This window comes from Lissotriton helveticus, chromosome 4_1 (assembly GCF_964261635.1).
Source record: "Lissotriton helveticus chromosome 4_1, aLisHel1.1, whole genome shotgun sequence".
Lineage (NCBI taxonomy): Eukaryota > Metazoa > Chordata > Amphibia > Caudata > Salamandridae > Lissotriton > Lissotriton helveticus.
The window spans coordinates 1,781,820,276-1,781,838,824 of NC_136063.1; positions in this window are offsets into that span (position 1 = coordinate 1,781,820,276).

Here is an 18,549-nt window from a genome sequence, read left to right on the forward strand (position 1 = left end):
TCATTTTATAGTCAATCTCAGGAGTGAGGATACCCTTATCCTCTAGGGAGGGGCGAGGAGACTCCACCCGAAGGCGGCTACGTAACTCCTTTCCCATTGGTTTGTGACAACGACATGCCACAAAGGATTCCACTTTTGGTGCAGGAAACAATTCTGCAGAATACGGGTGTAATAAGTCATCTGGATTCAAGAGGTCCAAATCAGGATCCTGGTGAGGCGCATTTCCTACTTCACCACCTAGTGAGCATGATGGCCGCCAAGACCTAGAAGGATCTGGTTCCCAATCAGAGTATTCGGGGTGTCATCCCCCTATCGGGATGTGGGAGGAGAAGCGAGGAAGAGGGATAACCCCTGAGGCACCAGTAGCTAAGCTTGGGTCATCATTATGGGTTGGCTGGGATTCCACCAATGCCTTTTTGAGAAGAGAAAAGGTGTCGACATCGACCCCCTGGCAGTCTGAACGTTTGTGCTTAGTGTCCTGTACTTGTGCCATTGGCTGCCCTGGAGGTATGGGGGCCTGGGGCCTGGATAAATCTTCCCTTGGGGAAAGAGGTTTCTGACCCTTTGCTTCAATACCCAGTATTTTCTGCTCCAAGGGTGCCATTAGCTGTGACACTGTTTTAAATATGAAAGTGTCCATCACCTGGCAAAAATGGTCATCGATTGGGAGGTGGGTCACTTACCCCTCCTCCACATGCTTGTCAGAGTCAAACATTATCATGGAGAATAACAGTAGCTGTTATGTATACAGAGGGCAATAATGAAAGGGGGATATCCCCAGCAGTACTTAATTCACTTTAGGAACACGTTTTGAGGTTTCACAAAGGTCTCAGCACTCAAATCCACCCTTAATTATATACATGGTGTGAGAAGTTGGCCTGGCATATGCTTTCCACTAATTAAAGTTGGCACCTTGCACCAGTCTAAATGACCCTTATGATGTATGAGGTCAAAGATAACCTTTAGAAAGCTAGCCTAGTGGTAGCTGTGGAGAGCAGCCTTCAGCAATATTCTTGAAGGAATGTACAGCAGCTTTTTTACCAGAATATCACATCCTGAATGACTAAATGAAGCGGAACCACACAGTAGGTATATAAAAATATCTATTTATTATTATAACACTCTCTGCTATTCTCTACATGAGGATAGAGCACAAAACACACAATATGAGATCAATAGAAGACATGTAAGTAGCACAATACACAGTAGGCTCCAGGGGAGTACGTTTTAAGTGTACTGACCAATAGATATAGTGAACCTATATCTAAAGTAAGTGATGCAAGCACCAGCTTACACAGGTTGCAGTAGCAGCCCTGTAAGTCAATTTTGCATGGCCTCTCATGGGTGGTATAAAACATACTTCGGCACATGGGAGACCTCTGTGGTACCTATGCCCTGGGTACATGAGCACCATATACTAGGGACTAATATGGGTAAGTCAGTATCTAATCTGGTGTGTACCAAAGTACATGTATGTCAATTTAAAGGAGAAAGCAGATAGGCTGAGATCCTGACTAGCAGGATGCCAGGTACAGACTAGTCACAAACAGTGAGACATCAAGCAAAATGTGGGGGTAACTATAAGAAGCAGAGCCTACTTTCCTACACATGGATTATGAGGATGAGTCCCAGGTGCTATGTCTAAACCACATGAGTGTTCTTTCTCCAGGTGGTAGCTCTACTGATTACATGAGCACACACACCTGTTTCAAGGTTCTTTAACAAAAGAATACATCCCTTATGTTAGACCGCGACCAGCCACGCTTCACCTCTGCTTTAAAGCTATTGGTGAAAGTGATGCATCAGGTGGCGTGGTTAGAGTTTGTGGAGTGCGAAACTGACAAGAGCGTGGGACCTTTAGCGATCAAATGACCGCACCACCCTGTAGAGCAAAGGAAAGTAAGAGCAGTTGTGTGGAAGCGTTGAGAACATTCTGCGGCCACAATCAATTAAAGACAATTATGATTGCGGGAGGAAGCCGCCAGATAAACACAGAGCTGTTGAACCATAAATAGCAACATTCAAGTAAACATCTCAAGTAAAGTCAATATTGTAAAGCGCAACCAACGACAAACAACAGAGCGTTATGAAAACACTAATCTCAGTCTGCTGGAGCAGCGAAGACAGAGGAGGATAGAATGGCAGAGAAGGGTCTTGAAGCGCATCCTGACTGCTGATTGGATGAACTGCTTTTTGTGTTTGTTTCTCGCTGAAACATGGGAAATGTAGTTTGATGTTTGAAAAATAACTTGTTAATGGCTGCTGGTGCAAATAAATGAAGAAATAAAAACCTAATCTGCGCCTTTGGGTCCTGACTTAAAATCTGTGTTTGTGAACTTAGGTAAAAATGCACCCGGGGGCTGCGTTGCAGAGAGGTGTTCTGAGGCCACGCCCCTTTTTACACCTCTTTGCAATGCAGCTCTGTGGCGCTTACTGGAGGTACCTGGTGGACTAGTTGGCCCCCAGTGACCCTCAAGATTGAAGAGGAATTAATTCCCCAACTTAAACTGCGCCAGAGGGTGTGTTTGCACACATGTCAACTCAGGCCCCGCCCCCTCCCTTCACCACTGTGCAAACGCGCTTGTGGCGCATTTTAAGTTGGAGGATTAACTTCCCTTGAATACTAAGGGTCCCTGGGGTGCAACTAACCCACCAGCTACCTCCATTGAGTGCCACAGAGCTGCGTTGCAGAGAGGTGTAAAAAGAGGTGTGGCATCAGAACACCTCTCTGTAACGCAGCCCCCAGGTGAATCCTGAAGGTTCCTGGTGGGTTAGTTGTCTCCCGGGGACACCCAGTCTTCAAGGGGAATTCGTTCCCATCTGCAAACCCCAGGAGGTGCGTTTGCAGAGTGCTCAAAGGAGGGGGCGAGGCCTCCGGCGCGATGCCGGTCTTTTTTTTCTTTTTTTTTAAGAAGGGGGGCTCTGTGGCGCCCCTTCTTTTCTTAATATTTTTGTCCCTGGAGACCCCATCCCCCAGGGTCTGCCCTTAATTTTTTTTGTCTTCAAAATTTTGGGAAGGGGGCCGCTTTGCCCCCCTCCAGATGTCAAAATCTGCACCGGGGACCCCATCCACTGGGGCATGTCCATATTGTTCATTATTTTTGTTTTTGGAGGGGGGCTCCCTTGCCCCCCTCCTTGGCTCATATATGGCCCCGGGGACCCCATCCCCCGGGGCCGGCCTTTTTCTTTTTTTTTCAAATTTTGGGGAGGGGGGCTGCGGGCATTGCTTTTCCACACGGATGCAGCTCCCAGTGTGGAAAAGCAATTTGGTTTGAATTTTGAAAGAGAGAGACAATTTTCCTGCTCTCTATTTCAAAATTCAAACCAAGTTTGCTATGGCAGGGCGGGAGCTGCGAGGCTCACGCCCTGCCATAGCAAACTACAGTGTCCCGGGGGTGAGCACCCGGGGACACTGCAGGAGCCCGCCTTGAGGAGTGGCAGTCCCCAGGGCCATGACAAGGCTCCAGGAGGGGGTCTGTGTGGCCCCCCTGCCACAATTTACAAAGCCCCGTGTGGTGGCGGTCCCCAGGGCTGCGGGGAGCAGTGTGCCCCCACAATAACAATAACAATTAAATCGAGCCTCGGGGTGGTGGTCCCTGGGGCTGTGGGAGGCCATGCCTTTCCCCGGGCCAGTGTGGGGGAGATTGGGCGCCCCACACTTTTTTTTAGCATGCCCCCAGGAATTGCCCCCCCCTGGGGGCTAATTAGCAACGAAGAGCTGGCTAATTTTTGTTTTTATCGGCAGGATCCGCACACCCTGCGTGGATTTTGCAAAGTTTTTAAAAAGAAAACATTTTTTGGGACCCCCTAAGCAGACCTAGGGGGTCAGGGTGTTTCTACCCTGCCCCCTTTTCGTGTTTTTTGCATATTTTGTTCTCTGCTTTCTTGTGCCTCTGTCCTACCGAGGCACAAGATGGCTGCCAACACTTCCTGGTTTGGAGTGTTGACAGCCAATTAGCATACAGCTTGTCATCAGGAGGGTGTGCGGATCCTGCGCAGCCATAGATAAATATGTGATTTTACTTTTGATTTTCTCAGCAACTACTGAACGGATTTACATCATTTAACAAAAAGGCATGACTCTAAACCAAGGGCTACCTTTTTACCAAATTTGGTGTAATTCCGTTCAGCAGTTCAGGCTGTAGCTGCGGCTAAATTTTCCTGTGGGCAATTGCATGGGGAAAATATGTTTTGGGACCCCCTTTTTTATCGGCTCCCGCTTGACAAATCACCAAGAAACTATCAGGATAGGAGCGGACTGGAGTGGGCCATAAGTTTAAAACATTTTGGAAAGATTCGTCAATCGGCGCCAAAGTTATTGGGAATAGAATGTTGCGGATTTCCTGTGGAAGATAGGTCCTAACTATAACTACCTACTTGCATCCACCAGTAGGTAATAAAAAGCTATTTCACTCTCCACAAACAAGGCAGGATGAGACAAGGATTAGTAAAGCCAATATGTCTCAGCTGAGGTTTATAATTTTATAATAAAGAGTGGGTACCACTGTTTACATGCATCCATTGTAGCCAGCTTTGAAGGATATTTAATAATACAAAACCCATCTGGAGACCCTCAGCCGCAGATAGCACAGCAGATGGTAAAACGTTTAAACAAGTTTAAAAAAACAAGGGGGCCTTGGGAAGTGAGGATGCTGGACTAGAAGACAGGCGAGAGTAAGGGAAGAGGATGAGGGACTCATGAGAACCGCGAGAGAGAGTGGTGATATATTTACTCCCATCCATTCTGAACACTTTCAGACCAAACTCCTGCTGGATGGTACAAACTCAAGAATAGGGAGGGGAGAAAAGCCACTGAAACCAGTAAAGACCCTGGTATAGATAACAAATCCACACAATCATGCGCAACGGTCAGCCCCCAATCTCACATTAAAGTATGGAATGCTTTAGAAACAAAAGGTCTTGCCAACAGGCAGATAAATGGAGTGTGCATACAAGATCATAATGGGATTTTAATAGACTCCTAAAGCAGGCTGCAATTGTACTAATATCACAGTACAAGTCACACCTTAATCTTCTCATTTGTGTTCGATATTTTTACTGGACAGTAGTAGCACTTTTTATCAGGCCTTCAAAACACTTCATGAACCAGAAAAATCACTTTTAATCAGGACTGCTTTATTTTTTAGAGGTAAAGTCCTGGAAAGTTGAAGCATTAAGCTCAGCCAATTAGAGGGCTGCTATGGAAAATGGTTAAACAAATCATATCAATCTTCTTGCTGTATGTAGAACCTTTCCGCTTCCTTTACCTTTGGAGAAGACCACATTTTAAGGGGAACAATTGTTCTCATTTGCTTGAATATACTTCAACTGAAAAATTGTTTGCGTATAACCTATACAGGAACTGCTCGCTTCACCAAACTGCTACAAACATTTGCCCCTTTTTCTCCTACGTACAGCAGACCACGTTTCAATGAAATGCTTGTGACATCTCTTGGAAATATACAATTCTCAAGTCAGAGACGACGAGTGGGAAAGTGTTTCTCACTGTAGTCAACTCAAGGTGATAGAAGTACTGCCACAAATCTGACTGATCACTATCTGGTCCACTTTATGATTAAGGTCCCCAGTTCTAGGAATAATGAGGACTGCCCGGTGGCATATAGAAGGGGAAGAGAATGGGCCAAATTGGGAAGTAATAATCCACAGCTTTTTACGAATGTAAATCTCTTTTCCCCCTCCGTCTCTGTAGAGGAGAACTATAAAACTTTTTGCAATCACATAGCCAGTACTTTGGACCCAATAATCCCTGTAAAAAGCCTAAAAAATAGGAAGAAGGCCTCAGCTCCATGGTATAGTGAGGACTTGAAATCACTACGCTTGACATGTAAGAAAGCCGAGAAAAAATGGAGGAAGTCCTATTCTGCACTAGAACAGAAAGCACTGAAATCTGTGTCAGCTGCGTATAAAAAGGCAATTTTTCAGTCCAAATCAAACTTCTATGCTAATTCTATCTTACAAGCCTCAAACAGTACCAAAGCTCTGTTCCAAATTGTCAAGGAACTCTCCTGCCCAACTGGCATGAGCAAGAAGGTAGCTGCTTCACAAGAACTGTGGGAGGAGATTGCTGCCCATTTTAAAGATAAAATTGCTAAAATTGTTGGAGATCTTCATCCCAATAATATCCGTGATCTGGACAATTTAGCCCGGAGGCCGGAAGAAGTGGCCCGGGCAAACACCTCCCTGGACAGATTCCCCGTCTTTACGGTTGACTCCTTCAACAACGTGGCTAATAGTGTGTCCTCTGGCTCCCCACTTGACCCCCTTCCACTCAAAATCTGGACAACCATTGGCCAAGAAACTTTTCCCTGGTTGAAACAGATCTGCAGCCAATCTTTGGAAGTCGGAACTGTTCCAGAGACATGGAAGTTAGCAGTAGTAACACCTCTGTTGAAAAAACCCTCACTAGATTCTAAGATACCAGCAAAATTTAGACCCATCTCCCTCCTGCCTTATCCAATTAAAATCTTGGAAAAAGTAGTCAGCAAAAGTCTCTCTGCCTATCTGGAGGAAAACCATCTGCTGGAGAGAGACCAATTTGGGTTTCGCCCAGGCCATGGCACAGAGACAGCTCTGGCGACCGTATTAGACAATCTGCGAATTCAGGCTGACAACGGGAGTGACACAATTTTGGGGTTACTTGATATGTCAGCCGCATTTGATACGGTGAGCCATGCAATACTGGTGGAAAGGCTGGAGAGTATAGGGGTGTCAGGGCAGGCCTTACAATGGCTACGGTCCTACCTATCAGGAAGACAACAGATGGTGATTCTGACACCTTTTACCTCCAGTATGTCTCCAGTTCAATATGGGGTACCGCAGGGCTCTGCAATCAGCCCTGTCCTTTTTAACATCTATCTACAGCCCTTGTTCCCCATTATTAAATCCTTTGGTATTGACCTGGTTAAGTATGCCGACGACACTCAATTTGTGTTTTCCCTTGAGGGGAAACAAGCAGTTTCGATGGACATGTTCCAGGAGTGTATGCGGCAGATGGCTGGTTGGCTCAAGATCAACTCCTTACAATTCAATGGAGGGAAGACAGAGGTGGTTTACTGCCCCACGGCTAGATTGTCCCATCATTTACCTCTGGAGTTTAGGCTTATGCCAGAGGAGGAGCCTTTGGCTCCAGCCAAAACAATGCGTAATTTGGGAGTCTTGGTGGACAGTAGTCTTCAAATGGAATCACAGGCAAACAAAACTATGGCTGTATGCCTTTCCTTAATGTACATGCTACGTCAGATTCTCTCGTTACTCCCTAAAGACACGCGCTCCCTTGTAGTGAGGAATATAGTGCTGAGTAGGCTGGACTACTGCAATTCCCTGTACCTGGGAGCACCGCAATACATCTTTCAGGGGCTGCAGAGAGCCAGTCTATGGCGGCGAAGATGGTGCTAAATAGGCAACGCAGATCCTCTACAATGTTAGCTTTGAGAGATCTCCATTGGTTGCCTATTAGGGAAAGGGTACATTGTAAATCACTCTGCATTGTTTACAGAGCTGTGCACAATTTAGGTCCCGTCCCACTACAAGGGAAGTTTACTTGGTATAATCCCAAAAGGCAGCTTCGATCCTCTAGCACAGGCCTGCTGGTGGCCACCAGATTTGGGCGCTCTAGGATGGGGGGGAGGCCCTTTAGTGTGGCAGCCACCCATCTATGGAATGGGCTGCCTCAGAACATTAGACAAGCTAACTCCTTGATCGAGTTTAGAAAGAGCTTGAAAACTTGGCTCTTCCCCAGGACTGCTCCCTAAGCTTGCCCTACTGGTGACCTGGTCTGTGTTTAGGTCGACCTATTTAAGTCTGAGCACCAGGATACCCGTAGGGTGGCAGTCGGCGCCTCGCTTCACGCTCTAGTCCTCCGACGCCCTCAGCTTACTTAACTCAATGCCGATCCGAACGCACAGTGGGCGCGTGCAGCGGACACGCCGTGGGCGCGCCGAAGGCTTGCCAAAGGCGAGCCCGTCTGCACCCGTCCGCACCTGGACCGGCCGAGGGCTAGAGCCCCTGACCAAAATCAAAAAGGCCCGGGCAGGATTAGCTACTCCAGCTATGCTCTATACACCCTTAATGGAGTGACCTCTTGTCCCATAATAAATCTGCACTCAGAAATCAAACAGTGTCCGACCTGAAACCTTGATTTCTTGTTCTCACCTGTGAATGATTTGAGTTCACGGGGATCACAAGTTCTTAAAACAGAGTCGAAACTAATCAAGGCGGGTCTAATTAACGCTAGGTCCCTTGTAAAGCCTAACATCCATGCAGCTGAACTGATTGAATCCCAAGACCTTGCCCTCCTCTTCATCACTGAAACGTGGGCAGATGAGGCATCAGATATAGACTTAGCGGTAGCCATACCGGAAGGGTTCCAGATCGCCAGGGCGGACAGGAAGGGGAAACGGGTCGGCGGCGTGGCCATTATATCGAATAAGAATCTTAAGATAGGGAGCTCTGAAAAGGGAGGGAGCAGGGATGGTGAGATGCTAGATTTTCAGATCAAGACCACCAGCAATTATACTTTTAACGGACTCCTAATCTATAGACCCCCCAAATCCAAAATGCCACTCACCCATTTACTAAACTCTTACCTAGAATCCAGTGCACGAGGCACCGATTACACAATTTTAGGAGATTTTAATCTACATCTCGAGATGAGCTCGGACACAGCTGTAGCAACACTTAATGATGCCCTGGCAAATCTGGCCATGGAACAGCTGGTTAAGCAGGACACCCACATTGCAGGACACACGCTTGATGGCTTATTTACCTCTAACAAGGGGGGTGAAAATACTGGAAACCTTAGTGGTCCCTTGGTCAGACCATAAGGCGATCATTTTTTCAATTGAGACAACAGAAGTAGTATCCAGGTCCATCCGACCACCAAAGACAGTTACATATCACGATTGGGACAAGGTAAACACTCAGATATTACAAGAACAACTTTAGTCGTTGGTCCCCGAATTGACCCCAGACCGTAATGCGGCCACAGAGCAAATTACAAATTGGATAAGTACCACAGCGAGTGCTGCAGTGCCGTTCAGAAAGGTCAAACATAAAAGGAAAACACAATCTCAACCTTGGTTCTCGGAAGCGCTTAGGGTGCAAAAAAGAAACTGCAGGAAAGAGGAAAAAGTCTGGAGGGCGAACTACAAACCAGGGCTAAGGGAAGACTACAAAGCCTCATTGGCAATATACAAAAAACTTATATTGACAGAAAAAAGCAGTTACTATACGTTTAAAATCAACGAGGCCAGAAACTCAAGTAAGGAGCTATTTGCCACAGTAAAGAAACTGATAAAAATAGGCAATAACGACCCAGTAGATATGAGCTCCGATTTCTGCAACACGTTGGGAGACTTTTTTGTTAACAAAGTCTCCGCAGTATATGACTCCTTCAAAAAAACAGATTTATCCACAGAGGTTCAGTCTCCTTTAGATAACAATGCTATAACTAGGGAAAACCAGTTAAACGTTGAGATTAAGATTGTGCTCCCTACGACACAACAGAGCACCCAGTTTATCTTCCAGCCACCATCAGAGGAGCAGATTCTGCAGGCAATTATGACCACCCGATCTGGCTGTCCTTTGGATCCATGCCCTCCCAAGGTGTTGCAGATTTTTCCCGAACTTTTAAGTATACAGGTGGAAAAAATGTTTAGGCACATTGTAACATCTGTAGTTTTCCCGGAAGCCTGGAAATCCACGTCAGTAATGCCACTCCTAAAAAAAAAAACCTTGACCCGGAAGATCCAGGCATCTTTAGACCTATAGCAAGGATTCCTTTTGTGGCAAAGGTGTTGGAGAAATTACTGAATAAACAATTAGCCCAATTCCTCTCAAATGGCAATATCCTTGATCACTCTCAGTTTGGTTTTCGAGAGGGACATGGGACTGAAACGGCACTGCTCATGGCAGTAGAGGAGCTCAGGAGTGTTCTCGATGCCGGGAGGGGAAGGCCGCCTTGGTCCTTTTGGACCTTTCGGTGGCCTTCGACACGGTCAGCCACGAGACACTCCTGGATCGGCTGGCCAAAGCAGGTGTTCAGGGCTCAGCTTGTATGCTCCTGGCCTCATATTTGAGCAATAGATCCTTCACAGTAGAGTTGGGAGAAGCAAGATCGAAGCCTTTCAGATCTCCGTGCGGTGTGCCGCAGGGGTCCTCTTTGAGCCCCACCCTTTTTAATCTGTACGTGGCACCACTGGCGGCAATTATCAGAGATAATAGGTTTGTTGCAGTCTCCTAAGCTGACGACACACAAATAGTTGTGTCCATAGCCAGTGATGTTGAGGAAACTGCGATAAAATTCAAGACCTGTATGGCGCAAATCAAGCAGTGGATGCAGAGCAACTGCTTAAAATTGAACGGGGAGAAAAGTGAAGTTATGATGCTGGGATCGGATGCCAAGGTATGGACACCAGAATGGTGGCCAGTCAGCTTGGACAACTGTCCGTTCCCAGTTCAGAAGGTAAGAAACCTCGGGATAACATTGGATAACAAGCTCTCCTTTGATGCTCAGGCTAATAAACTGACATCGGCAGTATGGTATATTTTAAAAATGATAAGGAAGCTCCTACCTTATATCCCACTTGATACAAGCAAAACGGTGGTTACAGCACTGGCCCTATCAAGGCTGGACTACGTAAACGCGCTTTTATGCGGGGGCCCAAGCCCAAATTTTAACCAAACTCCAGCGCTTACAGAACCCAGCAGCCAGACTGGTGTTGGATGTTCCAAAGTACGAGCCAATTGCCCACAGATTGGATCACCTCCATTGGCTCCCAATATTTAAAAGAGTGACGTTTAAATCACTCTGCCTGGCATACAAGGCCCTGCATGGCTCAGGTCCTCAGTTCCTTAGAACACGGCTCAAACCTTTTGAACCATCCAGAACCCTCAGATCTGGACAGTTGAGACTGCTTCAGGTCCCAAGGTTCAGACAGGCCAGATGGGGAGGAAGGAGCTTTATTCTGCAGACGGCTAGGATTTGGAACCTACTCCCACTCACGATTAAAAACAGCACTTCTCTGCTCTCCTTCCGAAAGGAAGTAAAAACTTGGATGTTTAAGGCAAGATAGATCGGAGCAAGCTGGACCATGTGTCTCTGCACAGGATTAGCGCCAAGACGCCCACGGGCAATCGCGCACTTTATAAAATAATAAATCAAATCAAATCAAATGAAATCAATCATAAAAGCTTAATTCAATTCAATTCAAGGCCATGTTTTAAAGTAAATTATACTCTAGAAAGATTTAGCAGGAGGAACCGCCTCTCATATATTTACAGCTCTTTATTATGTAAATATCATAGACCAGCAGCTGCCTCGGCACACCTTACTCGGCAATGCTACGAACGCAAGGTACGTGGTTGTATTTCTTTTTTATTTTGAGTTAACTTATCCCTTTGTATGTTGAGTTCCCCAACCTCCACCTCGTCCTGCCCCACCGCCTCACCACTCTTACTTTTAATCGCCGCCACTGCACACCACACTACCTGAGGGTGGAAAGGAAGTTTTTCTCTGTCATAAAGCTATTTTCCCAAGGAGAAAAAAACAAGAAGGCATAAATTACCCTTTAACAGAGATCCTGTCTTTCCACAATGCGTAATTATGATACGGCCACATTTCTCCATTGAGTACATGCAAAAAACAAAAAACAGCCACGTCTTTCTTAGGATATGACATGGAAAGATGACACTGGTGTAGCTTTCAAGGCATAGCCCTAAAAGTTTCGGAAATTATGAAAACAAATGAAATTTTGAGTGTATTGAACGTATTGAACGTCTTGAAACTGGCAAAACTGGCAAACTCAGGGCAGGAGTCAGCCGCATTACAATCAGCTCAATCTGCTCATACAATATCAATTGAGCAGAACAAGAAAAACGAGACTAACAAGCAGATTACAAGGCGAGAAGAGACAGGGAAAATGCATGAAATGGGTAAAGAAAGGGTGGAGAGTGGCCAGCATGACCAGCATGATCAGAAGGAGTTATGTGTTCAAATCTCAGTGCCTGATCTACCTATGCCTCGATCAAACACCCTGGATGTCATGGGAGCCCAATGTATTGAAGAATTTGAACCTAACGAGAAGGTAGAAGATGCACAAGAAGCGGATAATGCTCATATATTAAAGCCACTGCAGCCAATGCAGCAATGACGAGAGACTAGAGGAACTAAAGCTAAGGAAGTAAAAAATAAAGATCAAGGACAAGTGAAAGGGAAAGATAGAGAAAAAGACAACGAAAAGGAGAAGGAGAAGGAGAAGGACAGAGGCAACAAAAGGAGCCCAGAAACAGAGAAAAATAAAGATAAAGATAAAGATAAAGATAAGGACAAATGCAAAACCATGAGTTGCAGCGAGCAACAGGGAGCCTATCAAAAATTCAAAAAAGGAGAAGAAGAGTGATAAATATGCAGTTAAAGTTAATGGCACAGAACTAGAAAAAAGGAAAGAAAAAGCCAAGGAGAGATATAAGGAGAAGGAGAAAGACTCTGAAGACACTGAAGAGATGGAACTAATGGTAAAAAAAGCAAAACGGTTACAAACCATTAAAGATTTGAAAGCAAACGCAAAAGCAACCTCGACGGGGCAGTCAACTACATCGCAGCCTAGTATATTAAATATCTTTAGCCCATTATCCAAAGCGGGGGCAAATAAAGGGTCAAGTCACTAGCTAGTAGTCCAGGATTCAACGATACAGAGCGGGGCAAGCCAAAAATTGTCTCAGGGGATCAACGCTCATGTAATACCGAATCCCCCAAACGACAAATTGCCTTCGCTGGAAACTGATTCACACTCAGATGAATCTGATGCAGATATATACGAAACTGGCATCTCAACTTCTAGTGAGGCAAGCGATGTAAACAAAGTGCAAGACCAAGATGTATCAACCCAGGAAACATCAGGTTCTTTTTGGTATAAGGAAAACAAGCTATCATGGGCAAGGAAGTACACCAAGGAAAAAACTTGAGAAAAGAAAAATAAGGAATAAAAGATTAAACAAATCTACCTATGAAGAAACCACAGATCAAGGAAGTAACCCAGAACCCATCAATCCTCGAAAAAACTTAAAACCTAAAAAATCAAAGGAAACAATACTGGTTCAAGAAAGTGGGGAGGATTCAACTGGGGACATCTCTCAATATGATGAAATAGGAGAAGCGGCCGAGCCGTCATTGAAAGATATATTAAGCTCAATAGGAAAATTTCATAAAGATGTTAAAACGGACACTCAAAAGCATCATTTAGCCATCCAAAGGCTGCAAGGGGCTGTAAATAAGGTGGGCAGCACCTGTCTAGCGATATCCGAAAGGATGGTGTCAGTTGAAACACGAACTGACCATCTTGAGAATGATCTTACTTATCTTCAAAAGCAGGAAAAAAAGCAAGAAGGAATTATACAGGATCTATTGATAAAGGTCGAGGACCAGGAGAACAGATCAAGGCAAAACAATCTGCACTTCCTGGGGCTCCCAGAAGGCGTTGAAGACAATGACCCAAGGGGGTATGTAATCAGACTTCTTAAATCAGCCCTCCTTGAACTGCAAACCTGGGAACTAGAGAGAGAAGTTCAACGAGACCATCGCTTCCCCCTTACTCAGTCTAAGAAAACACAGAACCAATCTAAATTTCCAAGGGCAATGTTGGTGTTTTTTGGAAATTTTTTACTTCGGGACTCTATCTATGACCTAGCTCGTCCTACAAGCAAGAGAGAATATAATGACACCATATTTTTTGTAAGACCAGATTTTGCCCACGCAACCGTTGAAAGGAGGTGGAGGTTGAGGCAGCTATTTACTCCTTTTGAGCAGATCGGCGCTAAAGTATTTAGGTATGGCTAAACTAAAAATACTCTCAATGAACATATATGGCCTCAATGACATAAAGAAAAGGCAGAAAGTGGCAGAGGGACTCAAGCTTTCAGCTGCCAACATTATTTGTCTGCAAGAGACACATATCGAGGGAGCACAAAAGCATTTACTTCAAAATCTTTGATACCGGCTTATTTCCGCTACTTCACAAGGTTCACGTACGAAGGGGGTGGCTATCTTAGCAAAAGGGGCTGGGGTGCAGTTTTCAAGATCGATTGCGGACAGATTCGGACGATATGTTATAGCGGAGTGCGGATATAAAAATGGGAAGAATAAACTAACTCTCTGCACTATTTATTGTAATATTAGTGACGATCCAGATGTACTGATTACTATCTCTAACGAGCTCGTGCATTGACACCTTCCATTGGTTGTGTGCAGGGATCTAAATATCCATCTACCAAGCGATTGGTCCATGGGTCCAGAATTTAAATTTCGGGGGAGGAAACATAAAGTTTTTTTAGCGCTAAAAGATATGTGTGGGCTACATGGCTTGGTAGATGGATGGACAGCGAAACACCCAGGGGATCCCTGTTATACTTATTACTCTCACCCGCACTCAAGGCATGTAAGGCTGGATTATATGTTTATATCTAATGCACTAAAATCAATGTGTCAAATAGAGAAATTGTCAAGAATCCTCTCATATCACAATCCACTACTGCTTAGTCTTACGTGTGGCGTTGATAAACCTTCATTAAACACCTGGACGTTTGAAAAGGCACTTTTGTACAACAAAGGATATTGTCAATATATGAGAACCTGGATTCCGGACTTCCTGTCTGAAAATATGGGGTCTGCAACAGTGGATGTAGTGTGGGATACCCTGAAGGCCTGTATTAGGGGCGAAACTATGCGTTTTTCTTTTCAGCTTAATAAAGAAAGGAGGTTAAAAATGACAGCTCTTGAACAGAATTTACGTAATGCAGAGGAGGATCTGTTTAGAGCGGTACACGAAGGCAGGGAAGTAGATCCTGTAGTAAGTAAGGTAGCAATCGCCAAGAATTACATCTCGGAAATTTTAACTGAAAAAGCGATTAGCAGGGCAAATTCCCAGAAAGAGAAAATGTATGAGTTAAGTGAAAGGGTAGGTCACCAATTAGTTGTTAGAACCCGGGATGAGTCATCTGTCACTACAATAAAATAAATCATTGATCCCGCAATTGGCCTGAGGGTAGAATCCTCAGATATTAGATCAGCTTTTCAGAAGTTTTATCAGCACTTATATCATGAAGCTGATAATGAGTGTAGTAATCCTGATTCATATCTAGTTCTATCGGCCATAGATCAGCTGGATATAGATGATCCGGATCTACTAGATTGCCCCATACAATGGGAAGAAATGTTATTATCGGTGAACTCTATGCCTAATAGTAAGGCCACGGGTATGGATGGAATACCCACAGAGTTTTATGTAAAGTTTGCGCCACAAATTAGGGGGATCATTTTTGAGCTTTTCCAATACATCGAGCAAGGGGGGACCCCACCGAAGTCATGGTCATTAGCTAAAATAATAGTCTTTCCCAAGAAAAAGAAAAATTCACAGGAAATGGGTTCTTATCGACCAATCACCCTGATAAATGGGGATTCAAAAATCTATTCTAAACTATTAGCAGCACGACTTGCACCTATGATTCATAAAATAGTCTCTGAGAGGCAACATGGGTTTGTGCCAGGAAGGTCTACGATCGACCACGTACAAAGAGTTATTTCTCTCTTTGACTACACGGGAACAACAGGAGACCCTATGGTGCTTATCCTGCTAGACGCGGATAAGGCGTTTGATAGGGTCTCCTGGAAATTCCTGTGGCAGTCAATGGCAAACTGTGGTATTGGTGAGAAATGTATAACTGCAATTCAACGGCTGTATGTAAACCCCATGGCTAGTGTCTTGTTCAACGGGATTTTGTCAGAAACTTTCATTATTAAAAGAGGGACAAGACAAGGGTGCCCTTGTTCGCCCCTCTTATTCGCTATTTATATCGATACATTTATTCGTAGGCTGGAAAACAATGTACTAATCTCTCCCATCCGAGTGCGTGATATGGATACAAAATGTCTGGGATACGCTGATGACATCGCCATTGTGACAGGGGACCCTATAAATGCTATGATTGTGATAGAAGCAGAAGCACTACTCTTTGGTAATGCTTCTGGGTACAAATTGAATGCGAGTAAGACGCAGATTGTGCTGAATAGTAAGGTCATGATGAGTGACCCTAGAGTAACCGACAAGGCGACATATCTGGGGGTTAGCATCTGTGCGGATATTGAGCTTATTATCAGCAACAATATAGATCCGCTTATACAACGCACTAAGAAAGAACTGATTAGATTGAACAACCTACACCTAACTATTGGTGGTCGAACTAATGTAATTAAGATGTTGTATTTACCAAAGTTTCTATATTTCTTCCAAGCTATTTGCTTAGAATTTTCCCCTCAAGTATTTAAAAACATAGACTCATTGTTCTCCAGGTTTGTCTGGGGATATAATCGACCACGCAGGGCATTGAGGTGGCTCACTAACCCAAGAGAACATGGAGGTTGGGCTCTCCCTAACTTCAAGCTATCTTACTGGGCCACAGTATTAAGATATAGCATCAGTCTTATAACTGGTAACCCAGGAAGTGGCAATATACCGACACCACAAGAACTTATTCTGGGAGAAGGGGGCGCTGGGTGTCAGTGGCGACATGTTATTGATGGTAATTTAAAAAAAGTCAAATTTAAGGATATTAATAAAGTTAGCAAAGTCTGGGGGAATGTTAAAAAACTATTAAGACTAGGTTGTTACTCCCATTATACTCCCTTGAGTCAGAACTCAGATCTCCCGGAGATATTTCACAATATCTGTATAAAGAACTGGAATGATCTAGGGATTACTAAGCTTGGATGTTTTTTCTCGACTAATGGATTTAAATCCTTTGACAAATTAAAGCTGAAATTTAACATTACCAATAGGGATTTTTTTTAATTCGTTCAAGTGAGAGATTTTTTATTGAAGAAAGGGGTGGCCGGATTAAATTTCAATCATGTGCAGTTATAGAAAACCTACATAGAGAAGTGCCCCTAAAAATTGGGGAGATTTATGGGGCTATGAATGCATTGCTACCAGATGACATGAATAAACATATAGAGGCCTGGCAGATTAAACTTGGGCTGTCTCCCCGAATCTTGGCATATTCATATGAAATGTCACTTTCTTGCTTTATGTCGATTAGGCTTCAAGCACAGTATTATAAGACCTATTTTTAGCTATATTATACCCCTTCTAAAATAGCTAAATGGGGAACTGGGAAAGGTACAACTTGCCCACGCTGTACTCTCCCAGCGGCAGACAACATCCACATGTTTGCCTCCTGCGACTCCCTAATTATTTTGCTCGCCGAAATTTCAGGCTTTCTAACAAAGGTAGCGCATTACGATGTAAGCATTACAACAGCAGAAGTCATGTTAGGTGTTTCAAACATTGAAAGGCCAAAACAGATACAAGGGTTAATCTTTGTTGCGATGGGGGTGTTCCGGCTGTGTGTTGCATCAGCTTGGCTTGATCCGATACCACCATCATTTATACAGTGGAGGGCCAGACTATTAGCGACATGTAGCCTGGAAGTCGCCATCTATAGGAATAAAGGTTATAACACGCGCAGAAGAGGAATGAAGATATGGGGTCCTCTGCTTGACTGGATTCAAGAGAATGACTAGGGGGGACAATTGGGGCTACTTGACATGGGAATAAGTTGTCAGTTCTATGTGGTTTTTCCCTTTTTTCCCTTTTAAAAAATTTTTTTTAGTTTTATTTTCTTTTTTCAGAAAATGATTAAGGTGTAATGTGTATCTACTTATGTTTGATTTCATAAATTGGTACCTGGTCTCGTGGGGGGGAGGTGTGTGGGGGGTGTGGTCAGTTGTGAAAGATATTAAAAATGTTCAATAAAGATTGTTTAAAAAAAAAGGGAATAGTAAATGTTATGTTATGTTATGTTATGTTATGTGAAGCTGTTTTATAGCGCGCACAATTACTGCCGGAGTATCCTGGCGCGAAAGAAGGAAAACAAAAGAAGTAAAGCAGCCAAGCACTGAAGTAACATAACAATTACACAGCTAATCTAAACAAATGGGTTTTTAGTGCTTTCTTAAAAACCGTGAAGTCCACCGTGCTGCGCAGAGAAACTGGGAGCGCATTCCATGCTCGCGCAGCTCTCACTGTCACAGAGTGCCCACCCAGCCGGATGCGCCGGAAACGCGGTACTTGCAAGAGGTGTTGAGAAGCTGAGCGCAGATCTCGATTGGGGGTGTACCGCAGGAATCGTTTCATCAGATAGACGGGGCCGCGCCCATTGATGGCTTTGTGGGCCAAAGTCAGGATTTTGAAGGTAATTCGATGCTGCACCGGGAGCCAATGCAAGCTCTCCAGGTAAGTCCTAACGCTGATCCGCTTGGAGATATTCCCCAGCAATCTAGCAGTGGCGTTCTGAATAACCTGGAGTCGCCCTATCAAGTAAGCCGGAGAACCACTGAACAGAGCGTTCGCGTAGTCCAGGCGCGAGAGAATTAAAGCTCTCGCGACTGACTCGCGGGCAGAGGCCGGCAGAAGCGGAAAAAACCTTCTAAGAGACTTCAGGGTCCCAAAGCAGCTTCCAGTGAGCCTCTTAATGTGC